This window comes from Scardinius erythrophthalmus (genome assembly GCF_964197995.2).
Source record: "Scardinius erythrophthalmus genome assembly, chromosome: 15".
NCBI classification, from domain to species: Eukaryota; Metazoa; Chordata; class Actinopteri; order Cypriniformes; family Leuciscidae; genus Scardinius; species Scardinius erythrophthalmus.
The window spans coordinates 26,364,928-26,390,754 of NC_138235.1; the positions used below are offsets into that span (position 1 = coordinate 26,364,928).

General features: G+C 41.6%; 1 protein-coding gene across 1 annotated transcript in view; it reads right to left on the reverse strand.

Annotated features, from left to right (window-relative positions):
* The window catches only part of lrp1ab (low density lipoprotein receptor-related protein 1Ab), a 134,582-nt gene that overhangs the window by 100,827 nt on the left and 7,928 nt on the right, over positions 1 to 25,827 (reverse strand). The gene's annotated exons all lie outside the window — the stretch shown is intronic.

The window sequence follows — 25,827 nt, forward strand, 5'->3', positions numbered from 1 at the left end:
CATTGCAAGCATGAAATACATCACTCAGACCAATTATTCTAACAATATGTGATCATTTTGAGTTGAATAAGCAATATGCTTAATATTATTTCAAACAATCAAAGCAAATATATGAAAATTGCAAAATTGAAGCATTTTCACAAGTGGTCTCAGGCTTTTGGATCTTATGCATAAAATGAGCAAAAATCAGTCATCATCCAGCATCTAGAACAACCCATATGGTCAACCACTAAATGCTTCTGCAATAAGAAGTCCATTTTTTGTTGAGGAGAACATTTAGATGTAGCACTTATGAAATAAGCAAATGTGACAGGACAAAACATTTAGAAGAAAAACCTTGTGGATGTGGTCGCAGGCTTTGCTGAAAAACTACCATTCCTCATGCCAAAGTTACTGGTTTCAACACAGAAACACAGCAGGGTCATACCAAGTTCACAACTGTGCTTTTTATTCCAAGAAAACTCATTCGGCCGTAATATTAAACCACTTATTTCAGCGTAGGTGCTTTATGTTTGTTTATTTCCCAAGTGCTGCCCACAAACAGTGGTTTACTTTTGCTCTTTATAACCTGAGAGATGTTTTCTCTCGACGTGTGGACAGAGGTCTTTTCATTGTCGGTGGTAGGGCGAAGTATGCGTCAGTTCTGTCTAACTCTGGAGAGAGCCCGACAATCAGAAGAGTATTTTTGCTCAGTCATTCTGATGACATTGTTGAGGTAAACCGCAGAACCGCCTCAGGACTGTGGGTAATCTGGCCCTGCCCCACTGCTGACACTAGTCCACTCAGCTAGAAGTCAGAGATCCTCAGCAAAACCGCTGCTGTATTTAAACCATTCTGAGTCTGTCAGTCCCCCAGTAAAACACTGCAGCTTCAATACCTCCTGTGGGTGCGGCCCACTTGCATATACAACTGACCACAGGCCTTTTCCAAATACAATATTCAGACAAAACTGCTAAATGGAAATTTTTCCATCCTTACAAGCATCCTTACAAGCCTTGCATGTATTTTAAGCTATTCTTTAAGCTCACAATTTTTCAATCTTTAACATTGCTCAATTTCTAAATTGTAATGTAATAATATTTAGACATTTATGTTATTTTCACTGAAAATCTCTGATCCGGTCAGAGCAACCTAAATATCTTCAAATCATTTTAATTTATATGCACTAATCTATCAACACAGATGAATGTATAAGTAGGCAACCATCAGTGTTTATTACTAAAACATTTTAACACATGAGGGACTAAGACAACATTTCTTAGTAATCAAGGAAAATCACTGAAACCTATTTGTGAATCGATTTTTTTGGAAAAAGACAGAAACTCAGACTTATGTGGCAGTTTTACTAATCAAATGACAGCGCATTTTTAAATCAACAACAAAATCATTTTGAAATTTGAATGCATTATATCAGCAAGACCTATTTTAAGCACAGAGCTCCAAACACAAATCTACAAAAATAGCCATTAATAGGGACATCAAGGCATACTTTTTGATTTTAATTGGTCAATGTTCTACAAAAACAGTCTGACTAAAATTACTGTAGCGTTGTACACGGTATCTCAAGTAGCAGTTGAGTACAGAAGTAGAACAGCAGTAACTATCTGATTGAGATTTTCTGCAGGACCTTCCCTCTCTAACACATACAGTACCTCTCTGCACACTTGGCAGGAGGAGAGGTGTTTTGGGAAAGGGAACCAGGGGAAAAGCTGCAAGGGGGAGAAGATGTGACTGCAATCACAAGAGAGAAGAGGGATGTGCACAGTATCAGTCACGTGTCTATACATTTTTGAAAGTGCTGAGAAAGCTGGACCATTGCCTCCATTCTCAGTCCATCAATTCTCAAACTGTCTGTCAACAGTTTGGTCACGCTGGTGAAAGATGATATCCCCATGGACAAGAGAGGATAGAGACAAAGTGGGTGAAATTATGAAGAGAATTAAGCCATCTAGTGAAATGGGTATTTCTGACCATCTTTAGATTTGTTCTAAAACATACTTAGCTCATCTGCCTTCTAAAGAGGTTTCCTAATTCTAATGGAAATGACTCATTCAGAAGGTTCCACATAGGCAGCAACCTTTTAGCACACCACATGAAATGCAATGGATACTCTATTCCTAAATGTTCCAGTAGAGTTTGAAGTTAGCATGTTGCTAAGCTAACAAAGTTACAGTAATATGCGCAACAACACAAATATTAGGTAAAATAGCCTGATGTGCGCGACTTGCGGTGGGCTCAGAGAAATGTCCACTCGTAAGTAGAGCTGCACGATTCAGGATAAATTGAGAATCACAATTTTGGTTTCAAATAGAGATTGCGATTCTCCCACGATTCTGAACAGACAACTAAACAAAATATGTAATTTACTAGAGGTCCTGACAAAATGTTATTTGCTATTAAAAGTCTATTGAAATATGTAATTAAAGCCACACTAGGTAGGAATTCCGTTTTGGTCAAACAACGACCCCTAGAGTCGCTGTGGACTACTTGTATTTAACGTTACTGTCGTAAATACCACTCACGCAGAGCAGTCTCTTCAATCACGGCCTGATACCCTCCCCCCTGTATACCGGTCCCTGTTCAGTCGGATGGAAGCTGTAACGAGTGGAAATAAGGTGTGTCCCCTTTAAGAGCTGCGCGCGCCCTGTTTAACTTTCGGCAGTCTGTATTGTATGTGCGCCTCGAACATTCTGTAAGCAGATTGTTTCTGTTTGATGCTTATTCGTGTCCTATTTTTGTCTATCAAGTAATGCTGTGGATGGTAAAACGTGTGACAGACAGACAGTTACACGAGTTCGATTGGGTAATAACAGAGACAATTTATATAAAAGGACTTTGGTAATAAACACAACGCGTTTCAAATCGTCGGACATCGAACATCGAGCTAGCCTCCGAAGATGTCTAAGTTACTAATCCATCAACAAGAACGCCAGGTGCTTTTTAGCTCACACCAACGAGTGAAAGCTTCTCTGAGTGATATACAATATAAGCATACTTACAAGTCCAACAGCATGTGAGGACGTGTTGGGGGAGGTGAGGTAGCCTATGCCGTAAAGCAGTCGAATTTTGTAGTTCTTTTTGTGCGCGGGGGATACTACCCGAACCCCGAAGTTTAAAAGTACGATTAAAAACGATACAGACCCCGCCAGGCTATGGCAGACATGTCATTCAACCTATTGTAAGTCGATGTCCAAGAGTCTTGGAAATATATTATGAAGGTTGAAAAGTTACCTAGAACTGCTTTAACTGAATGATTTATTAAAAAAAAAAAATCTGTTTGAATGAATGATTCAATGACTCACTCATAAATACTTCACTTGTTTCATTACTGGATGAATCAGCGTTTTTTACTTTCAAAAGGTCAACTTTTATCCCAGTTCTTCTGTGACAAAGCATTGATTGTCTGTGATTTTACCATTCACGTTGATAATACAAATGATGTGTTAGGGTCTGCGTTTACAGATTTATTAAACTCCTTTGGGGTCAAGCAAAACGTAACTAGACCCACTCATCATTTGAAACCATACACAAGATTTAATTATATCGCATGGAAACAATCCTACTGATATCTATTCTACCGCAAAGTGATGTCGTCACTGTGATCACTCCCTTGTAACTTGCATACTGCTGAAACGTGCCATGTCTGCCGAGTTATCCGCCAGGTTAAACAATTCTCCCAAATACTATAGATAGATTCATGCCTGATCTGTCTCAGCTGCTCAGTGTACCCAAACACACAAAAGAACTAAAGGACAAGACTAGCTGTAGGGGCACCATTTTCTCTAGTACATTAGAAACTCTTGCACCGATCAGATTAAAAAAGGTCAGAGAGAAAAGTAATGCACCATGGTACAACAGTGCTACACACGCTATCAAGAAAGAAACTTGTAATCTAGAACGTAAATGGAAACAAACTCATTTAGAGGTCTTTAGAGTTGCATGGAAAGACAGCACTTCCTGTTATAAAAAGGCCCCAAAAGCAGGCCGAGCATCTCCGCAAACTAATAGAAAATAGCCAACATTTTTAGGCTATTTAGTACAGTGGCTAGAGTAACAAATAAACAGACATCACCTGAACAAAATATTTCATCACAGTTTAGTAGTAATGACTACATGAATTTCTTCACTTCAAAAGAAATCAGAAAGCATAATGCAATTGTAAATGTACAACCTTTGACAGTGTTTTATGATTCAGACTCAATTATCGCCACTCAAGAACAATTGCAGTGCTTTACAACTACAGGACGGGAATAGATAAATCAACTTATCATTGCATCTAAACTAACAAAATGTTTATTAGATCCAATACCCACTGAACTACTGAAAGAGTTGTTACCTGTAGCAGAAGAGCCTCTTCTCAATATTATTAACTCGTCTTTATCTCTAGGTCATGTCCCAAGACCGTTCAAGCTGGCGGTTATTAAGCCTCTCATTAAGAAACCACAATTAGATCCAAATTAATTAGCAAATTACAGACCCATTTAAAATCTTACATTTATGTCTAAAAAAAGTAAAAAAGTGGTTTCTGCTCAATTTGCAAAAAAAAGAAAGAAAAAAAATTATATCTCTGAAAAATTTCAGTCTGGATTCAGGCCCCATCATGTTAAAATTACAAATGGCTTACACTTCTAGCTTCTGACCAAGGCTGTGTCTCAATACTAGTTTTACTTGATCTTAGTGCTGCGTTTGACACTATAGATCATAAAATACTCTTAGATCAACTACAACAATACACTGGTATTCAAGGACAGGCATTAAGGTGGTTTAGATCGTACCTTTCAGACAATTTCCATTTTGTCTTTTTAAAACAGGGAAAATCTAAGATAACGTCAGTAAGTTATGGAGTACCGCAAGGATCTGTGTTAGGCCCTCTGCTATTTTCAATATATATATATGCTGCCACTTTGTAATATTGGAATTAGTTTCTACTGTTATGCCGATTATATTTATTTTTATAATAAATTTAGTTATTTGGTTATATATTTCATTACGACCAAATTAACTCTCTAAATTATCCAAGTTGACAGAGTGTGTTAAAGATATAAAATATTGGATAATTATCTTCTATTAAATTCAGATAAGACTGAGGTATTACTTATTGGACCAAAAACCTGTACACTACACAGAATCTCTTAAGATAATTTGCAATTAGAAGGATCTACTGTTATGTCATCCTCTACAGTTAAAGACCTGGGCAACTTGTCTTTCGAAAATCATATTTCATATTTTACAAAAACAGCCTTCTTCCATCTCAGAAACATTGCTAAGCTCCGGAACATGCTATCTGTTTCCGATGCAGAAAAGTTAGTTCATGCATTCATGACCTCTAGACTAGATTACTGTAATGCATTACTAGCTGGTTGTCCTGCATCCTCAAAAAACAAGCTACAATTAGTTCAAAATGCAGCTGCTAAAGTTCTTACTAGGTCAAGAAAATATGATCATATAACACCAATTTTATCATCTCTACACAGGATAAGTTCCATATCGATTACAAAGTATTGCTACTGACCTTTAAGGCCCTAAACGGTTTAGGTTCTGTGTATTTAACTGATCTTCTATTGCCCTACAATCCATCACGTTCTTTAAGATCACAAAACTTAGGGCTTCTGGTAGTACCTAGGATATCTAAGTCCGCTAAAAGGAGGGAGAGCATTTCCAGATTTGTCTCCTAAACTCTGGAATAGCCTTCCTGATAATGTTCAGGGCTCAGACTCTGTCTCCCAGTTTAAATCTAGATTAAAGACACATCTCTTTCATTTGGGAAAGTAGTCAGAGTAACCTGGTTTCCCATGGTTATTGGTACATGGATTCTGTTATCCAATTCATTTGATCATCATTTTAAACATCATAAAGTTTGGCATGTAAAAAAAAAACAAAAAAAAAAAACATCTCTTTAGCCAAGCATTCACATAATGCACCTCATAACCTTATACTCTAACATCTCACAGACTTTGTAATATTTCCAGACAAATTACATTTTGGGAAATTATTGCAATAGCCTTAAATAAAAATTCTAATGTATATATATGTATATACACTGTAAAAAAATAATCGCAAAAAAACGGTCAAATGACTGGCAGCTACGGCTGCCAAACAAAAAACGTAAAATTAAGGTAAAATATCTTCATTCAAACAAGGAAAAACCTGCAAAATAACAGAGTTTTTTTCTAAAACTTTTAATGAAAAATTCTGTAAAATTATAGTTTTTGCACTTTATTGGAATTAAGATATTTTACTTTAATTTTACGGTTTTTGTTTGGCAGCCGTAGCTGCCAGTCATTTGACCGTTTTTTTGCGATTATTTTTTTACAGTGTATATACACACACACATGGTCATTGGATGGTCATTAAAGGTGCTCTAAGCGATCCCGGGAGTTGTAACTTCTTGTTGACATTCGAATTGTTGTCAAACAAAACGGAGGCTAGCTAGACCCTCCCTCCTCCTCATCCCGTCTCCTCCCTCCTCCTCCCCTCCCTTCTGGCATAAAGGAAAGTCAAAGTAGTCAGTCTCACTACAAACAAAGTTAAGTTTTACTGATACTTCATTCAGCGTGTAATGTCACCAAGTTAGATAAAGGGTTTTATATATTGCAGAACAGAATGCAGAAAAAGAGAAACACTATCTTAAAATTGTTTCGCCACCTGAGATTATAACTATAGCTCCCATACAAGGACGCAATAATAGCAAGATAATGTTAGCTTCGCGTTTCTCAGTGAGCATAAACAACGGCAGCGTCATAAACAAATTTAGTCAAAGTTGTCAATAGCCTATAAATGAACATTGAAATTCATAACAGTGGGTGAAAATCATTCACACACATTGTCGCCCTACTGTGAATTTGCTTGATCATTACAATAGAGATTGATCGCTAGCTGCTAGAAACATATGTTGTATTCACCAAAGTTAACGCTGACTGCATAGTTCTAGCTAATTACATCCTTGTGTTGATTTGGCGAACATGAACGTCTGTTTAGATAGAAAAATGGATTTACCTGTTCTGCAAAAACAGAGCAACTGAATGTCGGATCGGAAGCCCTTCTGCCGGCGGAGTTCTCGCCACCTTTCGAAGGTTTTTCCGATGTAAATTTCTAATCCTTGTCGCTCTTCTTTGCAATTTGTTCATCGGAACGTTGTCTCTTCGGTCGTGTGTCGGCCATAATTCAAACTTCCCTCTTCATGCTTCTCTCTCCTCCACACCCCCTTCATGTGTACACGCACAACCCCCCAGACCCCACCCTCAAATACTTCTTGCCAGTGATTGGCTGGAGCACTGTTTGTTATGTTTCGTGGTGCGGGTGAGCCCAGTTTGTTTTTGTTGCCATTTGTGGAGCCTGTGGTGTCTAGAGAGACCGCGTTTTTTTACAGTGTGTTCAGGGGACAAGCAGCTAGCGGATAGTGAGGAGATGTTTGCTGTATGTGACAAAAAAATTTTTGGCCTAAAAAACACGTGGCATCTCTTAGAGCACCTTTAACACAAGACACATTTGAGCATTCAAGTACAGCTAGATGGAGTAAAAACTAAAAGTATGACTGAAAGAAACATTTAGCAACAGTCTAGCTCATATTAACAACATACAAAAACGATAGCAAAAAACGCACAAAAGGACACAAGAACGAGTTCTGCGAACAACCCCATACAATTTGGCTAAAAGGGGATCTTCAAAGCAACTACCTATACCACACACAAGAAAGTACTTGAAACCTTGCTGTGAGTTCTCCTTCAGGACCGCTCACAGGATCCAATAAACACAAGGCATGTCAACATCCAGGACTTTTTATCCATTCCCAAACAAGCTTGTAGAACTATGCTTTGTTCCAGTGCACCAGTTAAGCTCTCAGAGATCCGGTCAGCAGCATTAGGAGGATGACAGATACAAAGTGGAAAGTGCATATAAAACTTTACAAGCCCTGAAGAGAAGTTCTGGCTAGATATGCATATCTAAACCAATGACTGGCAATTATCTCCAAAAAAGTGTTATTATTGTTAATGAAATTTAAAATGAAAAAATTTGTTAAGTGAATAATTAAACAATAGAAAAAACAATAATAACCCAAATTACCAAATATTGAGAGATATATTCATCTATAAGTACTTTTGCTCATATCACCATCAACAGCATTAAGCGAGAAGCATTAGAGGACATGTTTGACACTGTTACTGACTGCGTTCTGAAGGTCTAAATCTTTCAAGCAGACTAGGGCATTCTCATCACTCACACTGTACATAAAAAGCCACACTAAAAACACTCAGCATCTAAATTTAACGCACGATCACACAGCAGCACCGAGCGACCGCGAGGAGGAGAGTCTGTGACTCTAATTGGAGGTTTTGGGGTCGTTGGGGGGAACCGAGTACACAGGCAACTTTTCCCACAGAGCTTGCCTTCATTCAAAGCACACAAATATTTCAGACAGAGATGTGGATTGTTAATTCAGACCCCTGTTTTTTTCCAAACGCACAGCCAAACTACTGACAAGTTTTTGAAGGTGCAAATCAAGGGGGACTGTTAATCATTTCAAAGCATCGGAGTCTATGGTGGGGAATGAAGAAGGCCATTATTTGTTCCTCTGGGCCTGCACCCAACTGCAAACATCAGGAGCATCCCAAAAAGGTGCACCGGCCAGGACTCCTTGAGCTAAGCGACCCAACATCACACTGCAGTCATTCGAAGTACCACACTCCTGCTATAACAAAAGCTGTTTCCACACAAGGGCTGGGAGCCGGCCAGAAGACCGGCCAATGCGGGAGAAACTTCCGTTTCATTCATTAGCGCTTTGTCTTGGGCATTTAATAATGACAGGAGTGTTTTACATCCAGGCACCTTCACAGGTTAAAAACATTGATCTTTTCTCTAAATTCTGGCCGAGGGAGTTTAACCAATTTCTAAGTTTGTCTTCTGATGTTAATTTTCTAGGACAACCCTTAGTTGTGCTGGGCGCTGAAAAATGGGGCCAGTTTCTAATGAGATGAAATTCCAAAGAAATGAGGCTAAAAAAACAATCATTCATACATCACCGTCGTTCAATGTTCACCCGTACCCTCTGGGCTGGCACACTATCGTTTCTTCACTAAAGGAAGTATCCGCTTTACAGATAGTGGGGAAAATGCTGGATGGAAGCAAAAAAGGAACCAGCATGCATTAGCAAACAGCAACGTGCAGACATGTACACGTGTATTGCTGCTTTGGGGCTGTAATCAGGATATCAAACTTAGATTGTGAACATGCTCATGGTTCATTCCAAAACAATACTCACAAGGCACTTTGGCACACTCTACTTACAAGGACATCTCCGTTACGTTTGCTTGAATAGAAAACAAACATAAATGCTGCCTTGGTACATTTTGATAAATGTACATTTTGGTGCATTATTTTACACTAATATTTGACCACTGAATACCTGGCATGTGGGAACACCTTCACAAGTCTGCTGGACAGCATTATCTGATTGGAAAATATCTGTAGCCTACAAACTCAGGACCATCAAAGCCTGCACTTAGGGGATGAAAAAAAGAGACCGACTAAACCTTCAACTTTATTTTCTCACTGTGGTTTGTTTCCTCAAACTGACTTTGATTTTTTTTTTTTTGGACAACATCGGAGACTGTGAACACCAGAAGAAATTGCGATGCATTTCGGCCATGATTTAAAACAATATAATCATTCAAAAGTGCCATTTAAATAAAAAAAAAAAAAGTTAATCATCTGAATGACATTGAGCCTCAAATTTTACCCATTTTCCTTAACTAAACAAACAAACAAAAAACACTTGATGTCACAAGTACATAAAACTTTCAGATGAAAAGTTATGAGTTCGAATGGGCCAACAATCAACTAGTTCACTAATTTATCAAAATATAATTTTCTATTTATTTTTTTCCCCTTAAAATCACAAGCATTACATTGTTAAGAAAAATATGTAGACAATCATTGCAAACAAGCAGAGACGGTTCAAAATGCATGCAGCTCTTCACTCATGATAGAGGCGAGGTGAAGTTGAGGCTTTACCTACAGTTTGAGGATCCAATGGAGTTACGAGGTTTAGTCAAAAGCTCTTTTTAATACTTTTCATTGGTTAAATATTTGCAAAACCCAAAGACAGATGTAAAGAATAACCAATAGAAATGATTTATGAAAAATTAAAAATGACGAAATATGGAGATACAAGGTTTCCGCCTGACAGCGACATGTCTACATATGTTTGAAAGCAATAATGTTTTTTTGTTTTTTTTAAATGCCACAAAGAAATTTATCCATTTTGGTCACATAAACCCAAAAACAGATGTTTTTCCTTAACTGGATAGCTCAACAAAACATGACAATTTGCACTTACTTTCTTCTGTGGAACAAAAGAAGAATGTTGCCAAACAAAATTGGAGCCCACTGACTTCCATTGTATGGACAAAAAAAGAAAATACTGAGACATTCCTAAAAATATATTTTTTTATGTTTAAGAGAAGAAAGAAAGTCATGGAGGTTTGGAATGACATGATGTTGAGTAAATGAGGACAGAATATTAATTTAAATCCTTTATAGATAAATAGTCAAATAATCTTTCAGGAAACCCATCCTGATTGACAGAAAACTAATCCTGTTTGGTTGTAAAACATTTTGCACAATTCTAATCAGAAGTTCACCTCAAAGCTTATCTTAGCTGAAATGAAAAAAAGACAATATTGAGTTATAAAAAGGGAGGGAAACCACAGTTGAGGCAGACAGGAGATCGGAGAGCCAGCTGCTGTAACATTTCCATGTCGTGCCAGCTGTAAGAAGTAGGGCTGGGCAAAAAAATTGAATATTTTGTTGTATGAATATCTGAATATGCAATATATCAAAAGAAAGAACAGACCCTCTGCTTTTAAACAAAATAAATTTGTTTTATTCTAACTTCATACATTTTTGCTAACAAATAGCATTTTTGTCCAAGACTAAGTCTGGATCAGATTCAGTACGATGATCAAAACATAGATGGAGTAAAAACGAGTCCATCAACAACCCCAAAGCTTCACAATCCTAACCACTTCCTGGGTCGACGTTTCACTCGGTAACATTAGGCCGTTTTGATTTATATGCTGTTTATTGTTGATGATCACATTAGTTTTCATATGCATCTGCTTACATTCCTGTGTTTTGCATTCATACATTCTTTGCCTGTATTTTGATCTGGAGATAATGTACTCGTTCAGCAGATGCATAATAGCGCCCCCTACCATATAACAGTGAAATCACAGAAAGCAGAAAAAACGAGATAACTCAATTCAGTGCTTAAACATGGCGGATGCAGGTGTGGCTTTCAGCATGAAGTTCCAGACACTCTGACAGTTGAAGGAACAGTCAGTCACAGTGCTTTTCAAGCCTTGCCAATAGGGCTGGGCGATATATCGCATGACATCGTTATGCGCATCTCGTCAGTAAAGCCGGTTCCTTTAGTAGTAAATCGCCATCACCTGCTTTCAGATGGAGCGGCATTTACTACACAGAGCCGTAGTTCACTGACAAGCTGAGCCATATCGCATTAATTATCGCGGACGTATCGCCTGCCAAAAGAATAACGTTTTTGTAACTTTAATAAGGATTAAAGGACAAGTTCGGTATTTTACACTTAAAGCCCTGTTTACAGATCGTTTCTGATGAAATAGCTACAAATGCTGCTGTCCCGAGAATTTTAGGTTTCTTTCGCTTTCCCCCCCACCAGTAGACTGGGTGTATAGGTGCACTGGAACACTCCTTCCTAAAACACATTAAACTTTCGTTTACAAAGACTGTGGACCTATTTTTCCAAACGTCTCACACACGTAGATTCTTCCGTTGAGAGCTTGAATAATAGACACTCCAGCCCAGTTGGTGGCGATAATGCACCATTGCAAGCAAACCACTGGCATTTTATTGTTTGCGATCCGCCGTAAAAAAAAAAAAAAAAAAACACGAAGAAGAAGAAGAAAACAACCCCTGAACCCCATTTCAGTTTTCGGCGGCGGAGTAATACCGTACCTCACAGCACATCCAATGCAAGTCAATGGAGGAGACAAAAACTACGATAAAACCTGTTGGAAAGCATATTTTGCAGCGATTTTTGTGTGAGCATATCAGTGGACACCCCTGACCACTCGGTGAGTTTCACGTCTTTGAAAACGAAAGTTTAATGTGTTTTAGGAAGGAGTGTTCCAGTGCACCTATACACCCAGTCTACTGGTGGGGGGGAAAGCGAAAGAAACCTAAAATTCTTGGGACAGCAGCATTTGTCCAAAATTTTATCTTAACCGTTCTATTTCATCAGAAACGATCTGTAAACAGGGCTTTAAGTGTAAAATACTGAACTTGTCCTTTAACCTTTATTTAATGTGTACAGTGAAGTTATTTGCAGTGTTTTTTACATTTGATTACTTTATTCATTTTCTGTACCTGAGAACTACTGTTATACCTATCTGAAAAACCTTAAAACTAAAGCACTGATTATTTCATTTGTATCTTTGTTCTATTGTATTTATTATATGATATTACTTGTAGTTCAATTATTTGTTCTTTATATATATATATATATATATATATATATATATCTTTTTTTTTTTTTCACGTGTCATAACCTTATTTATTACAATACAAGGAGGATACATGGGTCAAAAACATTTTATTAATTTATTACTTTTACAGTGAAAATTTAATCATTGAATTCATTGAATCAAATCGAAAAATCGAGAATTGAATCTAATCGAGAACCAATTTGGAATCGAATCGGGACACCTGTAATCGGTACCCAGGCAGCCCTAGTAAGAGTCGTGACCCAGTTTCAGCCCCTCAGTCTCAACTTCCCCCCGCACAGCGCAACGCCCCTCCAAATCAGCTCCAGACCTTGGCCACACATTCCAGCACCTTTTAATTGATTTCATCTGCAGACTCGTCCTCTGTGAGGATATGGGCTTGTAAAAGGCGAGTTCTCGGGTTTACCTCGGGTCTTTGGAGCCCACAATGGAATTTTGGAACGGAGTCGAGATTTTTGCTCAAAATGACAATTATATCAGGGTGGTTCTTATAACAGTGCAGAAAATTTCTGGAAGTTTCACCAAACGCTGTTACATAGCCTTTTAATTCTCTGTTATGCATTCTCGGGGAAATTCCTGAAGATCCTGTTTGTAATTAGAAGTTGTAACATAAAATACAGAGAAAACAGGCAAAGAGAGAGGGGGAAAAATGACAGAAAGAAAATGAGAGATCAGTTGCAAGACTGGTTCTCATCAGCTTGCACTGCTCTCCTCCCTTTAGGAATTTTCCATCTGCCTCACAGACCTGCAGGTGACAGTGGAAGCTATACGCAGTGTATTTAACATTAATAATTAATAAACGTTTCTTGAGCACCAAATAAGCATATTAGAATGATTTCTGAAGGATCATGTTGACACTGAAGACTGCAGTAATAATGCTCAAAATTCAGCTTTGCCATCACAGGAATAAATTACATTATAAAAAAAAAAAAAAAATAAAAAAAATAAAAAATCACAATATTACTGTTTTTACTGTATTTTTCATCAAATTATATGTATCCACCATGTATTTCTTCTGAATGGTACAGTGTGTGTATATAAAATATTTTTTTAACAATTATGCAGCCTACAATCTTAAGGCATCCAGCAAGAACACTGACTACAAGCCACAATACATAAACTAAGCAACAACCACCAGCTGAGTCACTGCCACTAGGAACGAGGCTTCCGACAGAGAAAGTTGGAGAAATCTACAGGGACAAGATAGTTCTTACCACTGCATTTTGCCACCTTTTCAGCGCAACACTCCAGTACCCCTGGGAAGGGATGCGTGTTAACATGAGGGTAAAGGGAAGAGCAATTAGGCTACATTCTCTGTTCATTGAGCTCTATTTTTGTGCTGAACGTCAGTGTCAAACACAGTCCAGTGACCCATTTGAGGAACACCATATTGAGCAGGTCGCGGTCGGGGGTCCACCTCCTTCGAAATGTAGAAAATGGCCTCAAAAACACATTGAGTGTACTTACACACTGAAGCGTGCAGACACACACACACAACAGGACAATACTGTCAAACAAGAGAGCTTTGTGAATAACGGCATGTACTGGCCTGCTGCTCACACATGATGTGGTCAGACCCTCCGAACAGTCATTCTGACTGTAAGTGACCACCAGACGTGCACATGATATGAACACATTTCTGCTCATTTTCTGCATTAAAGATCTTGCGGTCTTCGGTATGTTTTATGATGATACCTTGATAATGTGGATTCATTACCCACTAATTAAAAAAAAACACAAAAGCAAACTTTGTACCCATGTTTGAGAAGGTAAGGTCCATTTCCAGGATGTATATACAGTACATGGCTAAACTGCTATATTACGGCTGCCATATCTATTCCCGAGAAGTTATATTCTCTAATGAGGAAATAAAAGGTGTGAATGGCCAGTTCATTTTTAAAAATTTTTTACAAGGAGTGCCAGCCCAAAATCTTAAAGATGGCTTCCTGATACCAGGTTGTACAGGCGGTCTAGACTAACCAGATATTTATCAGTTATGTATCAGTGATCTGAAACTGTAAGTGTAAGCTGTCAACCCTAACCAAAGCAGTTTGGTTTAGTTAGGTGGTATACCAACCCAACTAACCAACTGCCAAGCGGTGGTATTTACCGTTTTGATGTTCCCTCATTATGACCCAAATTGATGTCTGATATTATAGAAAATCTAGTTTCTTATGGCTAATGAGAACTAATGAGTATAATACACTCATAACAGGCAGTGTTATTTTAGCATTATATATACACTATTATAGTATTTATTAATGTTTTAATTTGATGATTTTATATTTTTTCATATTTTCAGTTTTAATTTAAATTTAAAATCTTTTCTTTTAATGACATGCTTGTCAGTTTTTGGTTACATTTATTATTTATTATTAGCTTTCTTTTTTTTAAGTTTAAAATCGAATATTTACATTTTATAATAAAAAAATCAATAAAAAAAGATTGTAATGTTTTAAGTTCACAATAACACTTGCTGATAATGATATTTTTGGTATAATGATGAACAAAAAAATAACTTAAGTGATAATCAAGTGAAAACGCTAGTTACGTATGTAACTGTGGTTCTGTGAATTCCGGATGACCGCCAGAGGCAGTGCAAAGCACTAGTGGATAATCGCTGCGCCAGCTAGATAGATCGAGAAGAATATAACAACAAAGTCACGTCATGACGCAGACCGAGACGCGAGGATATAACCCACAGCGACTCGGTGCCCAGCCTCAGAATGCTTTCTCGCGCATTCCGAGTGACGAGGGACTCTGGCGGTCATCCGGAATTCACAGAACCACAGTTACATACGTAACTAGCGTTCTGTTTCATTCCTACTGACCGCCAGAGGCAGTGCAAAGCACTAGTGGATGACGCATATCAACACAGTCATGAGGAATGCCACCCACCTGCCAATATCAGGATTGCTCCAGAAGGACTGCAGAGCTCACATCATGGGAAGCAGCCACGTTAACCTTGTAGAACCGCGCAAAGGTACATGGAGAAGACCAGGTAGCAGCTTCGCAGACATCCGCCAAGGAAACTCCCCGTAAAGTGGCCCAAGACGAAGACACGGCCCTAGTGGAGTGACAAGTAACACCCACTGGTAAGGGTTGATGAGATCTATTATACGCCAACCTTATCGTCTCGACAATCCAGCGTGATAGTCTCTGTTTGAACAAAGATGCACCCTTGCGTACCTCACCATAACAAACAAATAACTGATCTGTCTGTCTGAAAGAAGCGGTAGACTTAACATAGCACTTTAAAGCTCGTACAGGACACAGAAGATGAGACCTCCCCCCATCTGTATCTGAGTGATTGAAAGGCGGCTGAAAAGCAGCCAGATGAATAGACTGATTCACAAATTGTGGTAACAAAACCTTAGGGAGAAAGGCTGGATTAGGCCGAAGAATGACCCCAGAATCCTCTGGTAACCAGCGTAAACACAACTCACTCACTGACAAGGCATGAAGTTCACCAACACGTCTAGTGGAAGCAACGGCCAACAAAAAAGACACTTTTAAGGACAACCACTTAATATCTGCAACATCTAATGGCTCAAATGGTGGTGTACAAAGGGACTCTAGAACAAGCGGTAAGTCCCACACAGGAAAAGGAGTAGAACGAACGGGCTTTAAACGCCTCGCTCCCTTCAGAAAACTACAAACAAGGTTATGAGACCCAAGGGAAGCACCAGCAACCGGGTCATGATAAGCAGATATGGCAGCAACATAAACTTTTAAAGTGGAGGCCGCCCTGTTGTCATCAAATAGATGTTGCAAGAAACTCAAAACTGTCGGCACAGTACAGTGAACTGGGTCAATTCCTTGATCTCCGCACCAAGAAGAAAATATCCTCCAACGAGCAGCATAAAGCTGTCGTGTCGAAGGAGCCCTAGCGTTGCCGATAGTGTTCACTACTGCCGGTTCACAATCCATTAACTGTGATCTGGACCCAAGGGCCAAACCCAGAGCTGAAGACGAGTTGGATCTGGGTGCCAAACACGGCCGTGCATCTGAGAAAGAAGGTCCCGTCTGGTGGGAAGCTGCCATGGTTCGCCTTGTAACAGACTCAGAAGGAGAGGAAACCATGGCCTGGATGGCCATCGAGGTGCCACTAAAAGCACCCTGTGCTTGTATAGGAATACACGATGTAATGTTTCCCACAGAAGTGGAAATGGAGGGAACGCATACAACAGGCAACTCGGCCACTCGTGGGCTAATGCATCCTGTCCCAATGGGCTGGACGTTTCGGCTCTCGCGAACCACCAGCGGCAATGAGTGGTCATTTCCGATGCAAACAGGTCGACCTCTGCCTTGCCAAACCGTTGCCAAATCATCTGTACTACATCCGGGTGAAGTCTCCATTCCCCCGGGAGCAGCAGATCCCTGGACAGAGCATCCGCCACTTGATTGTCCAATCCCGGGAGATGAACTGCCCTTATTGAGGCCAGCCGGCCCTGAGACCATGTGAGGATCTTGCGAGTTAGCAGTAAAGATGCAAGAGACCTGGTGCCGCCCTGATGATTCAAATGAAAGACCGTCGACGTGTTGTCGGACCGGACAAGCACATGACGACCCATCAGGTTTGGTAAGAAGTGTTGTAGAGCTAAGTACACTGCCTTCAACTCCAGGACGTTGATGTGTTCTAAGGCCTCCCTGGGTGACCAGTGACCACCAATTCCCCTCTGGTTCCACGTTGCCCCCCATCCTGTTAGTGAAGCATCGGTCGTGATCACTTCCCGACGGGAGGACACCACCCCTAGAGGCACACCGGCTTTCAGAAATGTTACCTTTTTCCAGGGTTTCAATGCACGGACACAGGCAGGCGAAACGACAATCATGCAATGGCGATGTCTCGCTGAATCTAGCCCTAAGCTGTTGCTCCACCTCTGAAGAGGCCTGAGGTGAAGCAAGCCCAAGGGGATCACGGATGTTGCGGCAGCTAACATCCCCATTAGTTGCAGAAGGACCCCATAAGGAAGTTTTGTCCCCTGACCGAAACGAGTCAGTAGCTGACAAATATTGTCTGTTCGTGCGTGAGACAATGTGGCAGACATTGTGATTGAATTGAGTGTTATTCCTATGAAGGTTATGGTCTGTTCTGGGACCAGATGACTCTTTGTGTTGTTTACAGTAAGGCCCAACTTCTGGATATGCTCCAACACAATCCTGGTGTTGTGTAACGCATGTCGTCTTGTTGGGGCACAGAGCAGCCAATCGTCTAAGTAGGGCAGAATCCTCATGCCCTTGGACCAAAGTGGAGTCAGGGCCGCACTCATGCATCTTGTGAAAACACGAGGAGCCAGAGATAGACCGAATGGTAGAACTCTGAACTGATAGGCTTGATTCTGAAAGCTGAATCTTAGAAACTTCCTGTGGTGGGGAGCAACGGGAACATGGAAGTAAGCGTCCTTCAAGTCCACACTCACGAACCAGTCTCCTTTCGTCACAGATCGAAGAACGTCGACTGTGCGTAACATTCGGAAAGGAAGAGACTTTAAGAACACATTTAGGCGCCTCAGGTCCAGAACTGGACGAAAACTGCCATCTTTCTTTGGAACAAGGAAGTACGTGGAGTAAAACCCGTCCCTCTGATTGATGGGAAGAACTTTTTCTATGGCTCCTTTCAGTAACAGTGAATGAATTTCTAAGGAAAGGGCCATTGAACTGGTTACGTCTTTGACAACTGTCGGAAAGATTCCTGAAAACTTGGGAGGCCGGCGTCGGAATTGCAGAGTGTATCCCCTGCTCAAAGTCGCCAGAACCCAGGGGTCGGACACTGAATTTTCCCAGTAATGTAGATGCTGCACAGTGAAACGACCGACCGCCGGCCCCATAACTTCAGGGTTTTTGGCCTCTGCCTTTAGGACCTGTGGGGGGGCGCTGACGTGGTCTCCCCTGCTGGTGGCGGTAAAAAGGGCGGCGTCCCTGGGCCTCCTCAGCCCCTCTCTGCCGCTGTGGAGCCTGAAGCTGAGAAACGTTCTGCTGTCGCACTCGATGCTCCGAGCTCGGATAGCGTGGGTGAGCCGGAGTCAGAGGCATTCTAAAAGGTGGTGTTCGTGGAACCTGAGTCAGTTGTCGTGTGGCTTCTGACAACTTCATTCTCTTTTCCAATACCTCAGAAACATTGGGGCCAAAAAGATGTCCTGGTACAATTGGCAGTTCTCTCAGTGTCTTCTTACAATCTTCAGGTAACCTTGCCTGAGCAAGCCATACCTGACGCCGAGCTGTTAGAAGGGTCGCTGAAAGTGTCCCAAGTTCCCGAGTCACATGACCCATAGTCAACAGAGCAGTCTGTAAGAACTGAGATGCAGAAGCGTCAACGCTCGCTGACTCTAATGTGTTATTGCAGGCAAGAAGCAGCTGGCAGATAGTATTCTCAGCTCGAGTTATATAGGCTACCGACTCATATGCTTTCTTCAAGAAAGTGTCAGTACGTCCACATTGCGCACTCGGGCAGCGTACATTGCCTCTTAGAGCCTCATCTGGTGATACCACCAAAGCTGCAACCGGCTGTTCAATTTCAGGCGCCCGTCCTACCCCAATGGAGTCAGCCTCAGCCATTGCTGCAAGAGTGCGGGCTGTCTTTGACCTCCTCCTAGGCACATTGGGACTGGTAAGTGCACTGGAGAATTCTGTCACAAAATCCTTACACGGTGGCATTGCGAACACATTACTATCAGCAGCTTGTCTGAAGAACACATTGGTTTGAATGGGTTGGACAGGTGATTTGTCAAGACCCAAACGAGCCACCGCCATCTGCAGAACCGATAACACATCGTCTGGAGCAGATGGGCCTGCACCTGATGAATGTACAGACCCACCGCTTGAACCACCTGTAGCATATAGGTTAGAAAAAACATCGTTTGGGAGGGTGGGTTGTATGGCAGGGTCCACCGATTCTTCATCGAGAAAATGAGAATTAGACGCGCTCATGGAGAGAGCGTCAAAATCTATATCATGTGGGGGTTGGAAATCACTCTCATCCACTGGTGTGTTCTCAGTATGTGGGGCCGACACTGGGGGTTGTAGAGACTGAAGAAGACGTTTCATCTCAATCATTTCTGAAGAGAGAGAAGCTACAGTCTTCGATAACAAGTGTTCTGAACTGTCTTTGTGTGGTACAGATTTCTTCTTGCTAGGCGGAGCGCCAGCAGCTGCTGATGCGCGACGCTTTTGAGCGCGTCGCGGCTGTTGTGCGAGGGTAACAGGCGAGTTAATGTCTAACTCAGCAAGGCGAAGCTGTCTCTCTGACATCGGTAGCATACTACAATGCAAACATGGATCAGTCAGGGCCTCCTTCAGATGTTGAGCGCCTAAACATGATGGGCATCGATCGTGTCCGTCGTCGGGAAGAAGCGTATTCGGACACAATTTGCAACTTGAAACGGAGATGAGAGAGCTATGATCCATGACTCCGTCAATAACACGTCCTCGGTTAGCACCGTAGGCACTTAAAACTGTAATAGCACCCACTGAGCAGTTCGAAAAAATCTTCGGATAGAACCGAAAATTCTATAACATGAAACGCTCTCACAAGAAACGTAAAAGTCAAATCTGCCTTCGGATAGAACCGCGAGGCATTCAATGACTAGCACTACGGCGAGTAACTTATGCGATGATAATATAAATATATATTTATATAAAACACATATAATGTTAGGTTTGCGGTGAACGCAACCTAAGCGTGGTCGAAACCAGCCACCGGATAGTACCGTGAAGCACAGAGTTTCGCCGACGCAACCACAAATAATCGTATGCACTCACCTAATTAAGAAAAATAATCCAAGATATCCGTCCTGATGATAGTGTAGAACGCGCTGTCACAGCTTGGGAGGGCGAATCCTCGCAACTCAGGTAAGCTGCACGGGACAGCGTGAAAACAAACGACCTATCAAAAGCGAGAAAGCGAAAGAGGCTGGGCACCGAGTCGCTGTGGGTTATATCCTCGCGTCTCGGTCTGCGTCATGACGTGACTTTGTTGTTATATTCTTCTCGATCTATCTAGCTGGCGCAGCGATTATCCACTAGTGCTTTGCACTGCCTCTGGCGGTCAGTAGGAATGAAACAGAACTGATAAAGAAGTATTGTAATAAATTAAAAGTAGCCTACCCAATTATTATTGTTATTGTTAAATCACATAAATGGTTTGCATTTTTCTTTACTCTGTGAGATTTGTTTTGGATTCTTTTACCTGCAATTTGAAATGGAAAATACAATAAATATAATCAGAAAACAAAACCTTTTCACCAAAATAAAAATTAAAGTGCTACATTGTGGCCGCCGCCCTTCTGCACTCACAAATAATCTATTCATGAAAGGTCTCACCCTGCTCCTCATTGTATATTGATCAACTGATTCTCTTTTAACATTACAAGTAGCTATTTATTTGCTTAGTCTTGCCCACTGTATTCACTAAGCTATCACAATCATGGCTTTCTAGCCTTAATAAAATATTTTATATCTGACACATGGATCAGTAAACAGGATTTACTGAGATTGTAGGAGCTGCCCAGGCATGTTCCCAGGTGTGAACTACCCATGAAACTATTAAAGGGCAGGTTTGATTTCCACAGAACACTGGTTTCTTTCCTAATACCATTCATTTCATATAAACAACACAATGACTGATTACAAGTCAGGACTAAGGGCACAATGAAGACCCCCGTCATTTTCATGACTGCCAATTGTAGAATTCTAGTAACTGCTGTCCATAATCAGGATGAGTAACTTGAAATATTCTGAAGAGATGCATAGATACGGCTCTAGGTGTGATGCAGACGGACTTCAGTCACAGCACCAAAGATTATTTGGATTTTAATTGCTTTCATACATGAGCAGTTCTCTGACAGCCAGATGAGAGTGACGATGAGGAGTGTTAAAACAAGACAAAAGCTTCATTGAGTTGAAGTCACCAACAAATAAAAGTTATTTCATGATTTACTAAACCCCTACACCTTCCAAAGCCATATGATTATATTGTATCCGCTAAAAACAAAGGGAGGTGTTTTTCTGTTTTGTTTTTTTGCGCTCCTAAAATGACAAAAAAGGAATAAAGATTGTATATTTGATTGGCTTCATGATAGATAGATAGATAGATAGATAGATAGATAGATAGATAGATAGATAGATAGATAGATAGATAGATAGATAGATAGATAGATAGATAGATAGATAGATAGATAGATAGATAGATAGATAGATAGATAGATAGATAGATAGATAGATAGATAGATAGATAGATAGATACCTATTCACTTTTTTACTATGCAGAAAAGTGCAGCACAACAAAAAAAAGTAATTTATCCCCTTAACAGTTTTTTTTTTTTGGAAAGGAATTAGGGCTGAAATATATTCAGCGAGGATTATATTTTAAATAAATGCAGTTCTTTGAACTTTCTATTCATCAAAGAATCCTGACTAAATGCATCACGGTTTCCACAAAAATAGTCGAGTCCCAAAATAGATAAATAGCCCTGGATAAGATGCAGTAGGCATTTTTGAGGAAAAGTACTTCAAGTGTTGTTTCTATATGATTTTTAGGTGCTGAATCCATTTCTGCCGTATAACAAGTTGTAAACATCACTGTTTTGGCATAAACAATAAAAACAAAATGGCTGCCAAAAAAAAAAAAAAAAACTTTTAATGCAGTTATTGCAGTTTAAACATTAAACATTATAACTAAACTATGCATTCTCAGAATATTTAAACATGTAAACAATGAAAAAACAACATTAACATGAAAGGGACAGTTTTTAATGGCTGCTGGAATTATGCCAAGGTACCAAGGTACACTGGGAAGCATATATCAGTGGAAATATGCAATTATGCCCAGCCCGAAGGGGGGAACTTGGAATACACATGACCCCAGGGGGCTGCATATTGAGAATCACTGGGGTGTCCAGCCGCAGGTGGAATATTTCAAACCCAGGGCTGGCAAGGTGGCTTGCCGAGGGAAAGACACATGCTCAGAGAGGCTTACAGTGGCCTACACACGTGGGGGTCGCCCAGAGGCCGTGTTAGGTGTCGCCCAGCCTGCAGCTCTACAGATGTCTGTTAGCGAGGCGCCATGCGCTAGAGCCCAAGAGGATGCCACACTCCGGGTGGAGTGGGCCGTCACACCAAGGGGGCATGGTCGACCTTGCTGCTGGTAAGCCAAAGCAATGGCGTCCACTATCCAGTGAGACAACCTTTGCTTGGAGAGAGCCTTTCCCTTCAGCTTCCCACCATGACAGACAAAGAGCTGGTCTGAAGTCCTGAAACACTGCGTTCTGTCTACGTAAGCATGGAGGGTGCGTACTGGACAGAGCAGTGCCAAGGCTGGGTCTGCCTCCTCCGAGGGCAGCGCTTGCAGGTTCACCACCTGGTCTCGAAAGGGTGTGGTGGGAACCTTGGGCACATATCCAGGCCGGGGTCTCAGGATCACGTAAGAGTTAGCCGGTCCAAATTCCAGGCACGCTTCGTCAACCGAAAATGCCTGCAGGTCCCCTACCCTCTTGATGGAGGCCAATGCAACCAGGAGCGCTGTCTTCATTGACAGGAACTTAAGCTCCACTGATTGCAGAGGCTCAAAGGGAGCACTCTGCAGGGCAGTTAAAACCACTGAGAGGTCCCAAGAGGGTACGAGGGGAGGACGAGGAGGATTCAGTCTCCTCGCTCCTCTCAGGAAACCGATGATCATGTCGTGCTTTCCAATGGACTTACCATCAACTGCATCATGATGTGTGGCAATGGCGGCACCATACACTTTCAGGGTGGAGGGAGACAGCCTTCGCTCCAACCCTTCTTGCAGGAAGGAAAGCACGACACTGATCAGGCCTTTCGTGGGTTCTTGAAGTTTAGAAGAACACCAGTTGACGAAGAGGTTCCACTTCAACGCATAGGCATGTCTCGTGGACGATGCTCTAGCGGAAGTGATGGTAGCCACCACCGCTGGTGGTAGGGTACTCAAACCTGCCTCGTCCCGTCCAGGAACCACACATGGAGATTTCAAAGATCGGGACGAGGGTGCCATAGGGTGCCCCGTCCCTGAGAAAGCAGGTTCTTTCTCAGAGGAATTGGCCAGGGAGGTGCTGTCGCGAGGAGTACTAGTTCTTGGAACCAGGTGCGGTTGTGCCAATACGGGGCAACCAAAATTACCTGCTCCTCGTCCTCCCTGATCTTGCGCAAAGTCTGCGCAAGAAGGCTCACTGGGGGAAACGCATACTTGCAGAGGCCCCGCGGCCAGCTGTGCGCCAGTGCATCCGTGCCGAGCGTGCCCTCGGTCAGAGAATAAAACAGGTCGCAGTGGGACGAGTCGTGGGAGGCAAACAGATCTACCTGTGCGTCCCCGAACTGATCCCAAATCAGCTGAACCGACTGGGGATGGAGTCTCCATTCTCCAGCGAGAGGCCGAAACCGAGACAGATCGGCTGCACGGTTCAGGTCTCCCGGGATATAAATGGCTCGAAGCGACCTCAGATGCTTCTGACTCCATATGAGGAGGTGGCGGGCGAGTTGCGACATACGACGGGAGCGCAGACCACCTTGTCGGTTGATGTACACTACTGTGGCGGTATTGTCTGATCGGACTAATACGTGCTGACCCCTGAGCAACGCACAGAAGCGGTGCAGGGCGAGACGTACAGCCTGCAACTCGAGGCAATTGACATGCCAAAGGCGCTGGGGTCTTGTCCAGGAGCCCGCGGCAGCATGTCCATTGCACATGGCGCCCCAGCCCATTGTGGAGGCATCTGTTGATATAACAACATGCCAGGAAACTCGTTCTATGGGCACTCCAGCCCATAGAAAACTGAGGTTCGTCCACGGGGTGAAGGTCTGACGGCAGGTCGAAGTCACTGGGACTCGGAGCGTGCCGTGTTGCCATGCCCACCTCGGGACTTGATCGCAAAGCGGTCTCATATGAAGCAAACCGAGCGACGTTACTGCGGCTGCGGATGCCATATGCCCCAGGAGCCTCTGAAATAGTTTCAGTGGAACCGCACTCTTGCCCTCGAACTGACGAAGGCAAGTTAGCAGTGACTGCGCGCGCTCGCTCGTAAGCTGCGCGCACATGGCGACCGAGTCGATTTCCATACCGAGAAAAGAGATCCTCTGCACGGAGCAGAGTTTGCTCTTCTCCCAGTTGACCCGAAGGCCCAGACAAGCTAGGTGCCGGAGCACTAGGTCCCTGTGTTCACAAACCTTGTCTCGAGAGTGAGCTAGGATCAGCCAGTCGTCGAGAGGAACAAGGGCTGCCTCGACAACCTTCATGAAGACGCGAGGAGACAGGGCTAGCCCGAAAGGGAGAACCGCGTACTGGTATGCCTGCCCCTCGAATTATATATATATATATATATATACTGGTATGCCTCATTTGCATATGTAAACATGACATTTCAGAAAACTTGTAATACAAAAAATGTCTGTCTCTATGTAAGTGAAAAACTGGAAAGGTTTTATGGTGATATCTATAACTTAAAATTTTTACCCTATCCACCTGTAGTGTTTCGGCTGTGAATAATGCACCTATTGTTTCAATAACAATTACAAGAAAATGGGACCCTTATTTCAATGTTATACGGTGGATCCTTATTCAGGAGACATTGAACTTTCTAAAAATGTGGTATAACAACTTTTCCTCAAAAATGCCTACAGGGTTACACAATCTTGAAGATTCGGACCTGACTAAAATATTAAAGGTATAGCGGAGGATCTTTCCAAATTTTAGATAAGACCCGCCCTCTCCACTTTTTGAAAAGTTTGATTGATTCACCAGAATGATTGACAATTAGGAGGACCAATAGTTTAGGTAACCCACCAGGAAGTAAAACATCCTCCGCTATACCTTTAAGCAGCACAACTGTTTTCAGCATTGATAATAATAAGAAATTTTACTTGAGGACTAAATCAGCATATTAGAATGATCATGTGACACTGAAGACAGCTTTGAAGTCACAGGAATAAATGACATTTTAAAATATACTAAAAAAGAATCATAAGAGCATAAGAGACTTCTTTCAAAAAAAAAAAAAAAAAAGATCCTAAACTTTTGAATGGTAGAATATGCAAAAGAGTGAATGAGAGAAATTGAAAAGGTAAAAAAAAGAAAGATATAAGAGTTCTAGTGCGTGAGTGTGGGATGTTTAGAAAACATGACAATTGGCCTCAACATTTGAGCAGCCATGTTTGCACCTCATGTGAGGAAGGAAGAAGGCAATCCATTTAGAACCTTCAACATCGTCAGATCTTCATACTCAGACTCTAAAGAAAGAGTCAAACACTTCACACAACATCCCATGTCCGCGATAAT